This window comes from Chrysemys picta, chromosome 16, assembly GCF_011386835.1.
Source record: "Chrysemys picta bellii isolate R12L10 chromosome 16, ASM1138683v2, whole genome shotgun sequence".
In the NCBI taxonomy this organism is placed as follows: Eukaryota; Metazoa; Chordata; order Testudines; family Emydidae; genus Chrysemys; species Chrysemys picta.
In genome coordinates, this window is record NC_088806.1 from 32,054,156 (window position 1) to 32,074,389 (window position 20,234).

The window sequence follows — 20,234 nt, forward strand, 5'->3', positions numbered from 1 at the left end:
GGCTCCCTTAAGCCTTTCGCCTCCACCATCCTCCCTGGATTTTTAACCTACCATTCAGTGACAGGGAAAGCTGCTTGGATATTAGCCAGCTCCAGGGAAACCACCATTTCAAGGTCCAGTGAAGGAGCCTATCAGAGCAGACGGAAGCTTTGGTTGGGGTGGGGGAGTGATGTAAAGAGCAACTCAGTTCAATGGAAAGCCATTGCAGCCTGCCTACCAGGAGGTGGTGGGGGGAGGAGGCAGCAGATGTCCGCCAAGGGCCCACTATGCTCCAGTCCAGCAATAGGAAGGAGGCAGGGGCTGATGTCACTGCTGCTGCATTGTAATTGAACAAACATGACAGCTTGTGCTGAGAAAGCTTAAGTTGCCTTTTTCCTCCAATAACCACTGCTGTGAGAGATGTGAAGCAGAAATCCCAAGACCCTGAACTCAGGGTCAGAGGAAGAGATCGGGACAGTGATTGGAGAACCTGGATCCAAGGAGGGAAGAGCCCCACAATAAAACCCATCAGTCCCTTAACTAGGAATCTCAGGCAGACACAGCGCAAGTGGCTCTCTCAGTGTATTCGGTGGAGCTGCAGGCCCTTGTGCCAGGGCTGCACTTGGGTCCGAACCCCCCAAAGCCTGGTAGATAATATCTGCCCGGTCTCAACGTAACCAACAGACGGTTACTGAAACTCCTCCCCACCTCGCAGTGGTTGTGGCATAGATGCCTGATGCAGTGATAGTATGTCACTAGGAAAAACAGGAACAGACCCCAGGAGTCCTGACTCCCAGTCCCCAACTTTAAGTACTAGACAATTCTAAACCCTGTCAGGGACTATTCAGGTTTACAGTTTCCTCCCTCCCCCATACACTTGGGAGTGAAGGCCTGTATTTCCCCCCTTCATTTTTCAAACAGATGATACAGAATGCAGCAGTCATTGCCTTGGCAGGCAGCCAGAGAACCTAGACCAAGCCAAGTCCCTTCTCTGCAGATGTGAGGTATCAGCTGGGCTCTAAGGCAGCACACGTGGTTCTGGTTTCCTGTCTCTGGGTAGAGAAGGTTTTGGCTCCCTTTCTGCAGTATGAGGCAACCTGGGGAAGCTTTGCATTCAGGTTCTCCCTAGTAATACATCCTGCTGGGCACAGTAGCAGAGAGAAGCTTCTAGACCTCAACCCCCACTTTACCTTTAGACTCTGTTTTGTGCCACCTGGGATGTAGAGTCCTAGGGGAAGAGAGTATGGAGAGGGGATAAGGAGCTGAGATAGCACCAGGGCAGAGAGCCTGCTCCATGGCACCAGAGCCCCCATTAGTGACAGAAATCTTGAACCTTGAATCTCTCTAGATGCAGAGACTAAACAGCCCAAAAAGGCCAGATTCCCCTCTCATGGCTTGTATTATTCCCAAGGACTTTAAAGCCCCGAGTATAAGTATAGTTGCCTTCCATTTACAGAGGGGAAGACTTGGCCAAGGCCACAGGGTGGACTCTATAGTAAAACCTGAAATGAAACCCAGACCCATTTCCCAACCACTGATTGTGTTGCCTCCCTCAGCTTGTTTCCACTGCTGTTCATATCAAACGATTCCTGGTCTTTTCGGGGGGCAGATAGAGGCATCAGCAAGTATCGGGGCAGATGTGGATCCTCATTAAAAAGTTAATTATATGCAAATTAAATTGGGACTTGTGATTCCTAGCTAGTTGCCAGGGTAGCTTTGGGATCAGGGCAAAGCATGGGCTCCCCCCCTGCTCTAAGCTATGATCCCAATATCTCTCCTCCTCAGACCTCAACTCAAGAGTCATACATTTGAAACTAGCCTTGTGAGCTGAAATGTTCCCACTGACATAAGACCAAGATGCAAAACAGAGTTTGGACAACCATAATTCTGCTATGGGAGCAGGGCAGGGCCATGGTCATATCCATCTGACCCTCATGTTGGGACGGATGAAAAACAAGACTTTGAGCTGAAAGCTGAGTTTAACAAGTCGGACACTATAGCCAGCCTGATGCGTGTGTGAGGCAAAGGCCTGTTGCCCATAAAGTGATGGAAGGGTAGAAGAAACAATGAGAGCAACAGGCACCTCCAGATCGTTCTCCAGGGGTGTTTATTAGCTTAATTCTCCTCCACTTTATACAAGAAGGAAAATACGAGTCACTGAGTGCCCTGACAACATTCACAAATACAGCTACAAATAGCAACAACAGACTCAGTCATCCAACTGGGCCCCAGCCAACAATGGCCTTAGGTTGCAAACCTAAGCAGCAAGAGGTGGACATTCCCTGGAAAGGGGGAGGGCTGATATGACCCCTGCCGCCTCTTCCTGCTGCTTCCAAACAACCAATCATCACTGCAGCCCTACCCAATTTGAGCCTCAGCCCACCTTCATCCATGCCCCAATCACAGCCAGATACCACATAAGGCAAATTACTGTTCCAGCTGGTTTTGGTGAGATGGATACAGAGCGCAGTAGAGACACTGCTGTGTCACTATAACACCTTCTAGGACCTGCAAACACATGAGAGAGACAAGTATTCTCCCCTTTGACAGATGGGGAAACTGGTGCACAGAGAGGGCTCATAGCAAGGCAGTGACAGTCCGCAGGAGAACCCAGAAGTACCAGAGTAGATTTGTTCAAATTTGGTTGAGGCTTTGTGAAATTAATCTAAAAATTGTGCTATTGCAATTTTAGATTAAAATTTCTAATAAACTGAATAATAAATGCTGGGATTTTAAATGCCACAGCTCCCAGGGGGTTTTATTTTAATTTTACAAAACAGGCTAAACAAAATATTGAAACTTAAGGTCCTGACCCTGCAAACATTTAAGTAGGAACTACTCTCAGATTCCCAGTGACTCTCATGTGTAAGCGTTAGCAGCAATCAAGAGTTAAAATTTAATTTTTATTAGAGACTTCTCTTAGTGGCATAAAATTTTTGTTACTTCAAAACAAAATAGCTCCAGCGTTATCAAAGAAAAGTTTAGACTTTCAATACATAAAAGTCACAATAATTTTGTTACTTTTACATAGGCCCAAATTTTCAAAAACAGACTTCTAACTCCATATTTAGGTGCCTACGGTACCTTGAGATTTTCAAAAGCACCTGAAGTGACATAGCAGCACAGTTCCCATTGATGTCAGCATGCAAACGCTGATGGAGTAGCATAGCCTGGTCAAAGCACTGCAACTTTACTGACTTGTGGAAGTTCAATACATCAGAAAGTGTTATCATCTGTAAATATAGCACAAGCTATTTGCTTATCTGTTTTGCATTTGAGTTTGTGTTGTTCTCACAGCAAGGATGCTAATGAAAGGCCTGGACTTATCTTTTTCAGCATAGAAAAGCATTTTAAATGTGAAACTTATTAGCAGGGGGAAAAATTGCTGTGTAAAAACTGAAACTCTACTAACAATTAGGAAACTAATTAAAGAAATAAGTACAAAACATCCACTTCAGCAATTTAAGACTATAAAATGGGAAGCCACTGCTGGCATCATGCAAATAAAAAATCTGTTGGCATTTTTTTTATTTGTTTGTTTTAAAAGCATGATATTTGTCAACCTGGAGAAGTCTCAACTCCCAGTCTCTGGGGCAGTTACTGACACTGTACCACTTAGGGTACGTCTATACTTACCTCCGGGTTCGGCGGTAAGCCATCGATCCCGGTACTCCTGCTCCGCGAGAAGAGTACGTGGAGTCGACGGGGGAGCCTGCCTGCCGCGTGTGGACCCGTGGTAAGTACTTTGTAGTTCAAAATAAAGTACTTCGTAATTCAAAATAAAGTACTTCGACTTCAGCTACGTTATTCACGTAGCTGAAGTTGCGTATCTTAGTTCAAACTGGGGGGTTAGAGTGGACCAGCCCACAGATACAGCCATTTGAAACCACATGGGCTGCATGTTCTGAGGCCTGGGGTACACATGCCAACAGCCATTTCATGCCCAACCACCCCCATGCTGTCCCATTCCACCAAGGCTTCCATTCTGAAAGAAGTCTGGTGGCTCACAACCCTAGCAGCTCCCTTCACACATTCAGTGGTGCTCTTCTCTGTAAACCCAGCAGCAGCCAGCTCAGGTGGCACATTTTGTTCTATAAGTAACTGACCATGAGAGAGTCATTTAAAACCCTCCAAGGCCTTTTCTACAACGGGGTTCAGAATTTGGCTATGTACACAGTGGAGGTCATCAGTCTGTGATTTTCGGTTTGGGGCAGAGGGAGGATTTCTCCATGAAGACCAGGATATAGACTAACCCATTCTTTTCCTGGCCAAAAACCAACTCCTGTGCACCATGCTCAAGGGAATCCTGAAACCAGCAGAGCCATTGTGAACACAGCTCTTCCCAAGAGAGCAGATAGGGTCTGTCTCTGAGCCTGGGCTTGAATGGAGGTCATTTAGACTGTGCTTCCAGAGACTGCCAGGAGCCAACATGGCATGCAAAAAAACACACACAAAAACAAAAACACAAAAAAACCAACCCTGACTGTATGTACATGCATGCAGAAACTTCCCCCTGCCCACGTGTGCACATACACACAGTCCCCTCATAAATACACCTCCAGTTCTGTGCTTTATAGCAAAGCACCTACATTGCTGAGAGAGTGGCTGCTTCCCTCATTTTTCAGACCCAAACTTTTCCACTTCCCGCTGTCTAGCCTGGTTTTCAATTACTGGGCATCAGCCCTGTCACTCTGATGTGGAGATAACCCAGTACAGACTTAATACTCCTTCACCAAGTGGCACTGGGAGATATTGAGCCTCAGCCCAAACCAGGGCATGACCCGAGAGTCACTTGGGCAATAGAGGCTTTAGTTCTGGAAGTGCAGACATCAACAGGGGCTACAGGTACTCCTAGAATCGGGCCCCAGACCATGCTAGTTCTGATGTCAAATGGTACTCTGCAGAATCACAAATGCATCACATCCCAGGAGCACCTGGGACCCCGTGCTGCTCCCATCCCACCCTGCTATTCCCTGGAAACCAGACACAAGTGGCAGCTGCAAGTTTGAAGGGGAAGGTCCAGTGCTGGATCTAAGTGAGGAAACATTGGGATGGCTGCATTCATACTCCGCAGCTGGGGGGTGGGGTGGGGGGGCAGCCTCCAGGCTTTAGCCCAATAAAATCCAGATTCCACCCATAAAATCTGTTAGAGAAAGTGGGGGGCTGTTGCTCACTTCCCAGGTTGGGGAGGGGAGGTGGCCCATCACTCACTGCCCTGGGGAGGTGTGCCCTCCAGCCCCTGTGCAGCAGAAAACAGGGAGGAATGGGGCACAATTCTGGTGCCTGCTCCCCACTCCTCAACTTGCTTTGGAGGCTGCCAGGCTTGCTGAGGCTGCCACATCAAATAGCCATCCAGAGCCATGCTCCTGACACAAATAACAAACAAGCCCTCAGAGCGGACTAACACAAGCCTTCATCCACCCAGGGCAATGCACTGCCCACATCTGACACTCATTCACTCTGACTGGCAACAGCTGATGCCTACAGATCATGCAGAAACCCCTCCCAACCCAGAGAAGAGGCTGTGCATCTCCCCAGGCAGCTGCATTTTTACATATTCCACCTACCACCCCCTCCTCACAGATCCCTATGGGCCATGAGAAAGGAACCGGCGACACCACTTTAACACACACAAGGTAGGAGCTGCATATCAAGCCGCTACACAGCTAGGGTAGCAGCCTGATCACAAGGCATGGACACATGGGCACCCCCCTGCCCAGACACTCTGGCCATGCTAAATCCTAGTCCAAAGGGACCTCACAGCGGAGTGGGTGAGTTCACAAGCTCTGCCTCCTTAACAGGAGACTTTCAACTCCAGGCAGCCACCTCCAATCCAGCCCAGCACAACAGCAATGTGACCAGTTGGCAACTGTTTAATGGTTACCTATAAGCAAACTGGTGGCTTCCAGGAGATAGTGACCATGCCACAACTGATCCATGCCACAACTTGGAGAAATGGGCTGAGGTAAACAGGATGAAGTTTAACAAAGACAAATGCAAAGTGCTCCACTTAGGAAGGAAAAATCAGTTTCACACATACAGAATGGGAAGAGACTGTCTAGGAAGGAGTACGGCAGAAAGGGATCTAGGGGTTATAGTGGACCACAAGCTAAATATGAGTCAACAGTGTGATGCTGTTGCAAAAAAAGCAAACATGATTCTGGGATGTATTAACAGGTGTGTTGTGAGCAAGACACGAGAAGTCATTCTTCCGCTCTACTCTGCTCTGGTTAGGCCTCAGCTGGAGTATTGTGTCCAGTTCTGGGCACCGCATTTTAAAAAAGATGTGGAGAAATTGGAAAGGGTCCAGAGAAGAGCAACAAGAATGATTAAAGGTCTTGAGAACATGACCTATGAAGGAAGGCTGAAAGAATTGGGTTTGTTTAGTTTGGAAAAGAGAAGACTGAGAGGGGACATGATAACAGTTTTCAGGTATTTAAAAGGGTGTCATAAGGAGGAGGGAGAAAACTTGTTCACCTTAGCCTCTAAGGATAGAACCAGAAGCAATGGGTTTAAACTGCAGCAAGGGAGGTCTAGGTTGGACATTAGGAAAAAGTTCCTAACTGTCAGGGTGGTTAAACACTGGAATAAATTGCCTAGGGAGGTTGTGGAATCTCAGTCTCTGGAGATATTTAAGAGTAGGTTAGATAAATGTCTATCAGGGATGGTCTAGATGGTATTTGGTCCTGCCATGCGGGCAGGGGACTGGACTCTATGACCTCTCGAGGTCCCTTCCAGTCCTAGAATCTATGAATCTATGAATCCCTTGCTGGCAGTTTCAACAGAAGTCCCAGGGAGTCTGCATTCCCCTTTCATTCTAGTCGAGACCACTCCAGAACAAGGAGGCACCCATTCACAGGACAACACAGGGCAGCCTGCTCTGCCCATGTTCTGAGAATAGAGAGGGTGCCAGTCTCCTGGGATAATATTCTGTCCACCTGGGGAGCAGATTCAATCTGTGAACAGACCAGGCTCCTGGACTTCCTTGTGTCAGAAGGGCCGTGGTGCTCCTAACCCCTTTTTCCTCACAAGATTATTGCCCAGGCACTATGTCACTAACACATTCTGGGGAGGGACCGTCTAATTGACTCTGCAGGATGGGGCCCTGACCCCGGTGGGGCCCCTGGGTGCTGCCACAGTAGAAATAATAAAACTCTGGTTTTTATATTTCATTTAAACACATAATTAGCAACGATTAAATGACTAATAACTATCCTAGTAGCCAGTAGCAGAGTTCCCCACTGTCTGTGTGAGGAGCATTTGGACAAGTTCAGGCATCAATGCAAAATTATCCACCCATAGGTGGCCCCCAATTCCTAGCACCTGAGACTTTCCTCCCCTCCCCTCCCACTGAGTCAGCATTATGCCAGCTGGGGGTGAACTTTCCCTGTTCCTCCTCAGCCCCTTCCAGCTCTGCTAAGCACATCGCAACAGATGACAGGTGATTTGTGGGCTGCAGGGGAGAAGGGGAGCTGTTGGGCCTGTCTCCACAGAACTATTCCCCAATAGGAAGCCAGATGCTCAGGTACAGAGGGATTCAGTACTTCATGGAATCCAGGCTGGTGGCCTGGTCCCATGCCACTATCATTCACTCTCCTGCCTCCCCAGGGCCTGTCACTGCTTGGTGGATTCCTCCTATTCTCACTGCCCAAGTCTCTGAAATCTCCTTTGCTCCACCATGCTCCCCACCCCGATGGCCCTTTGCAGGTCTTACCCCATATTGTACACAGCTCTGAAAGGGTGCAGCCATGACAGTTTCACTCTACCATGCACCAATCACTAGCATCCCCACTCCAATGCACATTGGTTGAGGGGGGCAGCGGGTTATGGCAATAAGTGCTATACAAAATCCTTCCTGTCTTCTTTTCCAAGCCTCCCATCCCCCACTCAACTGGGACCCCCTCATAAAAATAAGAAGAGACAGACGTTACTGGCATTTCCTTTCTCTAAAAAGGCTGTAAAATTTTCCGAGCGCAGCCAGAGCGAAGTTTGTCAGGAGCTCAGCTCATTAGGCGGCTGCTCCGGGAGCCCCGCGGGAGGTGCAGGCTGCATAATTCAAAACAGCTTGGACCCTGGAAAAGAAAATAGAAATCAGGCCCCAAGAATGGGGGGAGGTTCTCCTAGGCCCCAAGAATGGGGGGAGGTTCTCAGCTCCAAGTGTAACCCACCCTGCTCTGGGAACACCCACCTCCGTGGGGCTCTGGAGGAGCCTTGGCCCCATCAGAAGTGCAGTGGCCAGCCCGAGAGGACCTGGCACCAGGCAGAGGAAATTCCAAGCCTGTTGCTTCTGGCAGCCAAGCTGGGCCCTGGCTTAGTCCTCGGCAGCCTGGAAACCGGCTACTCAGCAATTTTCTTGCCATCCAGAGGGCTCATTCTAAACCACAGCTTCACCCCCCTCGAAAACATCACAGCCTGAGAGGCAGAGTGTTCTGGAGGCAAAACTTATTTTTTGAACAACCACCAGCACCAAGGCCCCCAAGCTGGCCTTGGTGACAGTTCTGGAGTTTGGAGCTGCGGCCCCATTTATGTCCAAGGGACAGGGAGGGCAGAAGAAACTTGCTCATCCCAGCCCTGTTTCTCTCCCCAGTTTCTTTGGCCGTGCAGACACTGGACACAAGCAGCTTTCAGCTCATTCTATCCACCCATGCTTGAGCCTAAGCTGTGGCCAGACTAGCTCCACTCACATCTCGTCTGACCCAATCCTCACTGGGGACCAATACAGGATTGTCTCCTACCAAGGGAAGGAGTGAAAGCAGCTACACCATAGGGCATTACACTGCTTCATCCAGCTCATGTCAAAGTCACCTGGAGTTTCATCCCCTGGCTCCTAGTCATTCTCCCTTGGAGCACCCCAAGCGATTCCTCCTCATCCCAACCATTTATGCTCTCAGAAGACTCAGACATTTGGGTCTCCCAAAGCCTCAAACTATGCATATTTAGGGCCCTGCCTAGCCCAAGTTCAAAACCCCAAGCCCACTAATGACAAGAGCCTCACATTATATCATCCCTAAGGAGTCTAGAACACTTTAGTACCCAACTGCATGAGGCAGAGATCACTTTACACACTGTTGAAATGCAGCCATCTCTGGCATGGAGCATGACAGCTGTTTACCACTGCATAAAAACACCACACAATCATTTAGGACAGACAGAGAAGGAGACCTTTGTATCGACTGAGCAAGTTAAACCAGTATTTGCTTTTAAAGAAGACTGAAATGCTCAGTCGAGTCTTTATCTGTATGATGTGCTGATTGACACAGGCCTGGCAGGACAGTTATCACTCCTGGACATAAGTGAGTTGGGGGAATCCACCACAGCCAGGACAGGCCACATATATCTTGACTGCAGACAAGTGCAGCCTCCAATCGGCTTCAGTGGAGTTACACCCCCTTACAAAAGGACTAAATTTGGCTCTAGGGGTTGAAGCTTGACCGATCAGGCAGATTCTTAGAGGAAACATCATGTCCCTGGCAGGCTGGGGTGAGTTATATTGGCAGGGCTAGTGTGGGGGAAACTTGCCCTGCCTCTGCTCAGGCTGCTCCTGCTCTGCAGATAGAGAAGACACCAATCTCTAAGACTGCTGGCTTGGAGCCTTTCCACCAGTGTTACGTTCGTATGAGAAAGAACCAAAAATGCGATGACTGGACCTGTGGGTAAAGTCAGCAGGAACTCAATGCAGATACGAGGATGGTGCTCAGTTGACAAGCTTGCCAACATTCAGATCCACAAACAACATGCTCTGGGGCAAAGTCCAGCCACTCAGCTTCCTCCCCCAAACAAGGATGCAGCCTTATCTGGAGACAGGGACTGGCATTTTGCTGGAGCATGCCCAGCCCTCTCTACAGCAGGAGAGCGCAGTGCAACAAAACACCCTCTTGTGTCTCTGGCTCCATGGACAACAAATGTAACATGAAGAACAAACACAGGCACAGCGAGGTCCAAATCACTGTTTACTAACTATATACAACATGCAGGTCCTAGCCACACATACACAATGCTGCCCTGATAGGGTGCTAAACACACAACAGAGAGAGCACCATGAGAAGACTCACAAACGATTTCAAGACATACTATCCAAGTCCTACACATGGCACACCACTTATCAAGCTGGGATGCTTTGAACACAACTAGGTATTTGGATCCCAGAATCCACAGTCATTAGGTCTAACTGAACAGAACACCCAGTAACATATAGGAAGCTACAATGTACTCTCAGAAATACAAGCAAAACCTGGCATTTCCTTTGCTTACATTTTAAGGAGCATAAAGGCTGTAAACATTCAATATTTTGGGCAGCATCTTTATACAAACTATGTCTTCAAGACACTTTCCAGCTAATTCCTCTCCCTCTGTTTCATCATTTAAAGAGGCAGAGGCAAGAAAGAGGAGAGGTTTTCAGCTGAGCTATAAAAGAGAGCAACTGTGCATGGTCTATTTCAGACAGCAGGAGATACAGAGGAGAAGGCTCTTGCAACTAGTAGTAGCAAGGGACAGAGAGACGGGAGTAACAAGGTTAAAAACAAAATCAACCCAACAAGCATCTTTGAGAGTTGGGAGACAGCAGAAAGGCCCATATGTTCTGCTGGGCTCTGCTTGCTCCTCAGCAGCCAAGTGCTGTGACCTCCCACACTCATCAGGCTCAGGGAAGACCAGCAGGCAGAGGCAGAACAAGGAGCACTCTGTGGTTTCACTCAGTATTTCAGGCCATCTCTCATACAGGAGGAGTTTGGCTCCACTTTCCAAGTCTCGCCCTCTCTCTGGCACAGGACGCCAACCTGGCTCCTGGCCCAGGATTCGGCTCCAGTGAAGCTTCTCTTCAACCAGGGAGACACCCCGTCCCCAGGCACAGAATGCAGCCAATTCCTGGAGCTGCTTATCACCTTGGGGAGCATCAGCCACAGCCCCACAGCCGAAAACCCCAGAGCAGGCTCCTCACCCCGACTTTCACTAATGCGTACTGGGGTTCAAGGCACCTTGGTGTCATGGTTAGAGCAGGTGATTAGGAGGCCTCGGCTCTATTTCTGCTCTGGGAGGAAGTGGGATCTAGCAATAAAAGCCAGAGAGCCCGAACTCCTGGGTTCTATCCCCCGTTCTGAGAGGCCGTGGGAGTTAGCGGGAGGAGATGGGGGTTGAGCTGAGGCTCTTGTGTTCTGGTCCCTGGTCTGTCACTGACTCTGAGTCTGAAGAATCTCTCTCTACTCTCAGTTCTTCTGATTTTCCCACCTGGAAGACTGAGAGAGCACTGCTGCTCCCTTCCCAGGAGTGCTGGGAGGATTCAGGTTTGTGAAGCACTTGGAGCTCCACAGCTGAGAGGTGCTTCCAAAGAGCCGAGTGTTGTTATTGTTCAGCCTGAAGACAAGCAGGTCCCAGCACTGCCTTCTGGAACCTCATATCCCGAGGAACAGACTTGCTTCTCCCAGCCCTGATAGATTCAACATGGAGCAGATCCTGTGGGCCAGACAGAGGCCTGAGCTTCTCAGAGACTGTAGAAGGAAAGAAGCCAAATGGAGCCAGAGAGCGAGGGCTGAGATGTCTATCCCCAGGGAAGGGGGGGGACGGGACTGGAGGAAGGGAATGAGCCACAGGAGGGACTAACAGTTCCTAACAGACAGAGCCCCATCCCTACCACAGAGATCCTGCTCAGACTTTTATAGCTACATCCAATACCACTGCTTCTTGGGCATGCCTACCACGTCTCATTGCTCACAAGTACCAGTGCTGCAGGATGCATGGGCCATTCTCACTGTGTGCCTGCCCCAAACCATCACACCCCACAGGTCCTCCCCCTCTGCTCCCATTCAACAGCAGCAGAGCCAGAGGAGCTGGAACCACAGGCTGGCCTGCCCTCCCACTCTGCCAGGAAGGGCAAAGGGGAGCAGACTCCCCAAGAGAACAGCCTGCCCCTCCAGCAGCAGGCCTGATACAGAGGGAGGCAGTTCCTGGCCCAATTTCCCGCACCCTGGATGGTTCCATTGGATTTGGGGGGTGGGGGGAGGGTAATCAGGGCTCAGAGAGGAGCCCTTCGATTATCCACATCCAGACCCTGTCAGCTGGGGAGGAAAAGCCCTCCCCTGCCCCCTCCAGAAGGAACTGACAGCTGAGTATATGAAGGAGGCCCCCCGTCCCCCACCACTCTCAGTCTGAGCAGCCTCAACAGACTTTCACACCTCCAGTGACCAGCTCCTTGCTGTGAAAAGAATGGGATGTCACTTCCTCCCTGCCCTACCCAGGAGTCTCCAGTCTCTCCTCTGCCTTGCTTCCTCGTAATTGACACTAGCACTGAAGAACCCCACAGGCCATGGCCCCTTCCCAAAGGAGTCTCCAGTGCTGGCCTCTCCCAGCAGGGCGTGCTGTAGGGAGCAGGGCAGGAGTACTGGCTGCAGGAGCACTCATAACTACTCCAATCCCAAGGGTATTTCACAGCCCACATCATAACCCAGGCAGCAGCATGTACGGGGCAGGTCTCAACAATGACCTACTCCCACCCATACAAAGGAGGGAGCTGGATGCCAAGCAGAGGGGGAGCAGGGAGCCCTGCTTGGACCTGGTGGGGAGGTGGAATCTCACTGTCCTGATCTCTGGGAATCGGTGCAGGCCTTGGTTAGTCATGACAAAGCCTGGCTTGTATTGCACAAGCCCCCTTCTCCTCCTGCACTGGAGAACAGAATGCCTGCTGCACTTACAAACACAACCCTGCTTTCCAAGGAAGTTGGATACGTGCACGGGTCCTGGCAACCCGCCCCTTGATTACGTGGCTCTCTCTTAAATCAAAAGCAGGTGCCAGTGACATTAACTGCTTCCTCTGTGCCAACTCCTGACAGGGAATAGTCTGCAGCAGGTACGGGCTCCACAAGGAGGTGACCCCAGATAGAGGTAATTCAGTACCCAAACCCACAATTGGTAACTGGGTCTGACAGAGGACAGGAAAGAAATGGATATCCACGGGGGCTGCCTGGTGCCAAGCAGGTGTCCTGGAGATTGTCCTGTGGAAACACACCATCTGGGAGAAGCAACAGAGGGTCCTATGGCACCTTTGAGACTAACAGAAGTACTGGGAGCATAAGCTTTCGTGGGTAAGAACCTCACTTCTTCAAGGTCCATCTGACTTGGCCAGTTCTGGTTCACAGGGGAAGGCTGGGCAAGGACAATAGAGATCAGCACATAGACTAACACCCTACCCTCCTCCAGCATTTCTCAGACAGGAAACCAAGGCATTTTACATGCACAACTCCTTAGGAGGTATTTACAGATGGGAAACTGAGGCACCAATAGCAGGAATGACTTGTCCAAGGGTCACACCAGGAGTCATAGATGGATTGAATTCTTGGTTCTAAGAATCCTGATTTCCAGCCTTCCCTGCCTCCCCCCTCCTTATCCCCCCCAGCCCACACCAATATATCTTGTGGTTACTATCAGAAATGGAGAAGGACAAGCAGCAGCCAAACTCCTAGGTCCTTTGCTCCAAGATGTGTGTGTTTCCCCGGGCAGTCTGAACCAGTGACTTCTGGGGTCATTTTTATCCAGGATTCACAAGTTCAACCCTGTGGAGAAGTGAGACACAAACAGCTCAGGGAACTTGTACTGGCCAGTCAGCACCTTCCACAGGAGAGAAATAAATCAGGTTGCAGTTGGCTGAAAACTGGAAGGGACCAAGGCGTATAGTCTATGCCAGAAAAGAGTGTGTTTGCCAATAAAGCTTACCCCACTTTCCCAAACAAACTAAGCTATATCTGCAAACGCATTTCCCCCCATAACTGCATCTACACTAGAGCTTTTGCTGATATAAAAATGTCATTAACCCCTCCCCCCCCCCCCCCAACACACACACTCTCCTAACAGAGATTACTATCCCAGCAACAGCTTTCATTACAGACCTGTCCTGAGTCTCTACCCCTGCAAGGGCAGGGTCCAGCACCCTGAGGAGAGGATGCAGTGGCTGATATAACTCTGGGTCTTTGCCAGAACACCACCATGTGGAAAACCACAGCTGAAGGGCAACTTCCAGGGTCCTGTTCAGTTGAGACTCGGGGCGGTGGGTATTTCTGGGCAGACATCCAAGGTGACCAGCATGGCCATCTTATGCCATCACGGCTCTGATCTTAGAATTACCTGAACAAAGGAGCAGGAAAATGGATGAGCAAAGCCTCACATGGTCCCCACAGCATGTGGGATGGGTAGAAAATGAGCCTCAACTTTGTGCCAAACTGGAAAATGTTTTTACAGAAGAGTGACAGTGAAGGGTCTGGAAACGGTAAGTCAGCAGCGAAGAGCCAAAAAGAGCTATGTCTGTCTGACCTGGCCACCGGATGACTGGCAGTGGAATGCAATTGCTGCCCACAAGGCTGTGATTCTTGGATAGGTCCAAGAGCACAAGCAAAGGAGGGGAGGATTCATCCAGAAGACTCATTCCATGGAAGAATCATTTCTCTAAGGGACTAGGTGTCCATTACTCAAGACATTCACAGCTGAAATGGACAGACACCAGGAGAATGGAGAGCCGGGATCCAGTCTGCCTTGCTCACTAGGGATGGGCCCAACCAGTCTTCCCCACCTGTAGAGTTCATTTCTACTTCTAGATCCCCACAAGGACAGACAGACAGAGAGCAAACAAGCAGACAGCAGCACAGAGATGGGTAAAGTCTCACTCACGAGAGCAGATGAGCCCGATGCCACCAGCTAAGGCAGCAAAAGGAAACATGTCATGGTGTTGGCCATAAGTATTGGCCATAAGTAAGAGACCAGGCACAAGAAATGCTGATGAGACTGGCAGTGACTTGGACTTTGCAACTGTTGTACCTGACAGGGGAAGATGCATCAGACCTGGGGTGGGTGGGGGTGGGTTAAACCCAGACAAAATAACTGCAGAAAAATCCCTTGGCCTCCAGGCTGCATAGGCCAGGAATGTAGCTGAGGTACCTTGGTGAGGTAAAGGAGAGCCTTCTGTCTAGGTAAGAAGCAGCTATGATAAAAGGGGAATACCCCGTCAGGTGTCTTCACTCAGGAAATAGAGCTGCAAGGGTGAGAACTCAGGGGATGCTGGCAGGAAGGTGGACTCCGGGGGGAAGAGAAGGCAAAGATCCCTTCCCAGAATACCAAAACTTTGAGAAGCTTGTGCAAACTGGGTTGAATTGTCCGCAAAAGAGACAGACAGAGCTGACAAAGTCTTAGAGGTCCCAAACAAGTACAAGTCCAGTACTTGGCCTCAGGCCCAGTCAAGAATTACTCCAGATTTACACTAGTGGAACCAAAGCAGAGTTTAGTTCCAATGCATTCTAGGCAGTCAGCAGCTACACTGAGACAGCATTGCCTAGCGATTAGAAAACAGGACTGTGAGCCACTAACTCCCATAGGTGCTGGTACTAGACGTGCTGCTGCATCATATACAGGGTTTACATTTGGGTTCAATGGCTCTCAACACCTCTGCTATACAAATTGTTCCAGCACCCCCGGTAATGCCTGAGTTTTAATCTCAGCTCTGACACTGCCTTGGGTAAGTCACTTCAAATACTAGGCCTCACTTTCCTCCCCATCTGTAAAATGGGGCAATAGGACCCATCTTACAGGAGATGAGTTAATAGGTAGAAGGCTTTAAAGTAATATTTTGTGCAATGTGCATGGGGTCAGACTAGATGATCATGATGGCCCCTTCTGGGCTTAAAGTATATATTATTAGCCTCCAGCAACAGGGTTTAACAACAACAACAACAACAAAATAATCTTGGTTTTAAGCCTGTATTCTTTTAAGTATATTTTTGATATTCTTCCTATAAACCCTCACCCAGAAAAAGATTAAGTTCTGGTTTTGGATTTAGAGAGAACTGAAACATGATTAAGGCACAAAAACTGTGAAAAACAAGATCGATTTCTCCTCAGTTCACTATGCAATATAGCTTAGAGAGGGAGGAGAGGGCATCGCAGGATATTTATGTCCAGCAGAAATGGTAGATTAGATGTAAAAAAAATATATCTATAGTATTAAGGGTTTGGATGCTCAGTTTTGACACAGACTCACCATGTGACCTTGGGCAAATCACTTATCCTCTCTGTGCCTCAGTTTCCTTCTCCCTCACTGTGTAAAAGTAGGGAGAACAATGCACACCCTCCTTTGCAAAGATCTTTGCAATTGATGGCATGTCATTATTTCCTGCTTGGCATGAAGCAGCATTTGGTAAGGGTGGCGAGAAATCAGGGCTGTGTTCACAGGAGACTAGAGTCCACAGGTCAAGAGCAAGCAGCTAAAACCCTCGTATTCCATTCCATTCCAGCAACGCAGTCCTAAGCGTGCAGTTGTTTGTGCCTTCAGTGTTGGCAATGCTCTGCCTTACATGCCCAGGACGCAGGTGTATGACACCACAGCGGAACACCATGTCATGTAGCACTGCCCCAAGGCATACAGACGCTGCATACTACACCACAACAGCATGCCCTGTCATGTAGCATTACTTACATGTACAGAAATGCAGCCCTCTCAGGTTTCTACCCCAGCAAGTGGCTGCTAGCACAAAGCAGCGCCGGGGCAACTTCACCACCTCCTCAACACAAAACAGTGAAGGGCACATTAATGTGGATTTGGATGGGGGAGGGAAGGTTAATGCAGAAGAAAAAAGGAGCTTTGCTCTTTGCAAACTGACCAGGCATCCTTCCTTCCCAAGTGAGAACAGTGAGCAGCCCCTGGTATGATATTCCAGGGAATGGGGAGAGCTTTTCCCTGTTGTCTATTTCACTGTTAAGAGACCGGCCAAAATTGGAACCATTTATCCAGACGCTACCTGAACTTCAATAGTTCCAGATAAAATGGACCCCAGTTCCAAGCCACCCCAGGGTTTGGACCCAACTGGTGACGACTTGTAAAACCCAGATCTGTCTCAGACAGAGCAGGCCAGGCCTGGAGCATAAGGGGAAAGCTGGGTGCATGGCAGGTAAGCCTGTCACACCTGTAGCAGAGCCATCAATGAGTGTACTCTGACCCCGCTCTTGGAACTGCTGCCAATGACAGTGCCCTCACAAAGGGGAAGCACTGCAGCCTAAGAGAATGAGTGTCCAAACATAAAAACTAAGCACCAAGGGCCAAAGAGATTGGAGATGAGGCTCATCACGTGCCCAGAGAGAGGGAGGTGCAGATAGGGCCTCTGTCCCATACATCCCCAAGTCAAAAAACTCTCCATGCAGTGAGACGTGAACAGAAATATTTAGCAAAAAGAAGAACAGGAGGACTTGTGGCACCTTAGAGACTAACAAATTTATTAGAGCATAAGCTTTCGTGGACTACAGCCCACTTCTTCGGATGCATCCGAAGAAGTGGGCTGTAGTCCACGAAAGCTTATGCTCTAATAAATTTGTTAGTCTCTAAGGTGCCACAAGTCCTCCTGTTCTTCTTTTTGCGGATACAGACTAACACGGCTGCTACTCAGAAATATTTAGAGGGCTGGATCCCCTGCATCATTGCTCCAGAGCTGTAGGCAAGTGCCCTTTGCACATTGCAAACTGAGCAGAAGGGACAGAAATGAGATACTGGAAAACCACCCAATACATCCAGGTTCTTCTGAGGCCAGTGCCCTTTCCACAAGAAGTTCTTGTCACCTCTGTCTAGGAACCTCTCAATGCTGCCACCTCCACCCCCTAAAAACAAAACAGCTCCATGGGAGTTGTAGTACAATGTCTGATTACGCCTCTGTAAAGCCAGCTGCAGGCGCTAATCTATTACTTTGCCATGCTGCATTTGCTGACTGGCCTGTGTTCAGTCTCTATGCACAGCAGTCTGCAGCCCACCATGATTTCTGAGCACATGAAAAAAAATAAGAGAAAAGCAAAGACTTCTGCTTGAGTAGCCAGACAAACAAGAGAAAGGAAAAGACTACAGCGACCAGAAGCCTTTGGGGCCACGCAGCCAACCTTCGGTTGCCAAAGGGCCTGCCTGCTCTCTTCACACTGGCTGTACTTTGATTCAATTCAGTGACTTCTACCCAGTCACTGGATGCCTGTGCTGTCCATCACCCCCTGCCTATTGCCAGCTAGGCTGACTGAAAATGACAGCCATAATCAAAGATCTGGGCTTTGAGGTGATGTTCAAAAGAAACTGTCAATTTCTCACAAAAATAACACACAGACATAGAATTGTACTCCAAGTCAGCAGCCCAAGATGAGCTCCCAGAGCAGCCCTGCATACCAACAGGCAGCAAGGGAGGGCACTTCCTCACAAACAAAAACAAAAAAGCAAGACGACCTTTAATTTTAAATTCAAAACAATTAAACATTTGCAACTACAGGTCTTAATTTGTTACCAGGAAATCTAAGCACAAGGCACACCACATTCCTCACAAATCTAAGAGGAAGGAAAAAGTAGAGTTCCCCACAAGGACCCTTGCAGTCTCCAGGGGAAAATAAAGATTAGGACTCTGACCAATCTTTTAAGAAAAATACTTAAGAAGTCTGCAGCATGCTGGAAAAAATACTCCCTCTGCCCAGCCCCAGACTTATCACTACACCATACAAAATGGACCTGCCTGTAGGACAGTCCTCTCATTTCAAAACACTCAGGCATTGAAAGAAAGTGATTGGGAGACTACTTACCTTTCTCTTGCTCCGGGTCTCAAGAAAGGCCAGAGGTATTTCCCATAGTGATCCTGTGCTTTTTTCCTTTGGGCTTTTCAGCAGCTGTCTGCTCCGTGAAGCTTGTTAGAAGGGAGCTGAGGATCTGGAAGCTGCTGGGGGACAGCCATGCAGTCAGGGCTCATGGTCTTCTTTACCAACAGCCTTCCAGCCAGCTGCAGGGGGCTCTGGGGAGTGGATCATGCTCTTTCCACACGCACTGGAGTCTCACCTACATGCACAGCACACACACACATTTCAAACACTCTGCCTCTCGCACACACTTTCACTCCTTTAGTTGTTTCACTTTCACTTGAGGAGAATTCAGACTCAGTTTCTGGTGGGGGAGGTTGTTGGTTGGCTGATTTTTAGCAGCAACTTCCCTCTTGCCTCCCTGAAGTTACAGGAACCTTCTCCACAATTTTCTTTTTCACCACTCTTGATCCTTATTATTGTTTAACTGTCTGTTAGATCCCTCCAGCTAAGAATCTCTGTGTTTTTGAGAGGATGCTGTTTTAAAGTGGGCAAAGCTCTGTGTATGGAGTACTCCTTTCTCTCCCTCTTTCTCTTCCTGAGTCTGAATAATCATTTGGAGAAACAGGATCATTCACTTTGCCTTCATACAAGAAGCCAAGCAGTGCCCTGTCAAAATAAAAGCCCCAGTTTGCCTCTTCCACTGATTAACTGCTTCCTAATCTAGGTCTCCTCCTCTGGCCTCCCAGTGGCCTGACTGAGAGGAACACCTTGCAAAAAGAGATGATGGGAAACAATTAACCCCCATTGCTAAATGCCTCACCTGCACTTATGGCCCAGGGAAATAATGGCAGGAGAGGCAAAGTTTTTGAAGGACATTGATGAGGAGCATTAAAAATAAATACATTATTTAAAAAAAAATCAAGGAAACTCCAAAAGAGCAAATCTTATAATGTTATACACTCAGGATTGGTGCTCTTGTTTGCTCCTAGGAGTGAAAGAAGAGGAATGAGTTTTTTTCAGATATAACGAAAGTTGCCCAAGCTAATGGCAGACGACAGACAGCCCCCATGTAGGCAAGCTTAGCAAATTGGCTAAATGTCTGCACCTGAGTCTCTGGCTTGGTTGGCACAGTAATTAAAAACAGCCCCAGAGAGCCCTAGCCCCTACCAGCTCCTCCACTTGCTTGGGAATGAATTAAACTCTGACAATTAAGAGGGAGGTTCATTGTTGCTGCTGTGGATCTGACTCACTCATTGATCTACTAATGATCAGATCATATGAAAACTCTCCTCAGGATTCTAGTAAAGGGCAGGATCCCTACTTTGATTAAGAGACCAATCCTGCCACTGACTTTAGTGGAGACTGGGGGTACTCAGCACTTCTCAGGATCAGGCCCTAAATCCTTTATTTGCTTTTTGAACTGTTGGCTGTGAAAGCGTAAGTCTTTCCTTTTCTGAGTGTTTTATTACAGTAGGGTCACCAAAATCCCTATTCAGGTCCATCTCCTCACCAATGCAGAATTGTTCCCTCCTGGTGTGACTTCTAGCAGGTTGTGGCCTATTCCAGTTTAAAGCAATGATTAGTCCTTTACACATTCACAGTCCTTTCCACATGGCTCATGGATGTCACCAAATGCCAGCACTTTTCTCAACAAGGAAGAAATGTACTTGACTTTGATTTTTCAACAAAGA

The 20,234-nt window shown here is 48.6% G+C and overlaps 1 protein-coding gene across 4 annotated transcripts in view; it reads right to left on the reverse strand.

Moving 5' to 3' along the window:
* The window catches only part of BCL9L (BCL9 like), a 102,114-nt gene that overhangs the window by 73,045 nt on the left and 8,835 nt on the right, over positions 1-20,234 (reverse strand). For 2 of the 4 annotated variants that reach the window (XM_065570318.1, XM_024102968.3), the window contains exon 1: positions 18,550-19,140. The exons of 1 other annotated variant lie outside the window; for it this stretch is intronic. The gene's annotated coding sequence lies outside the window, so the exon portion shown is untranslated. Of the gene's footprint in view, positions 1-18,549; positions 19,147-20,234 lie in introns of those variants that run through there. One more of the 4 variants, XM_065570316.1, reaches the window with a different exon arrangement.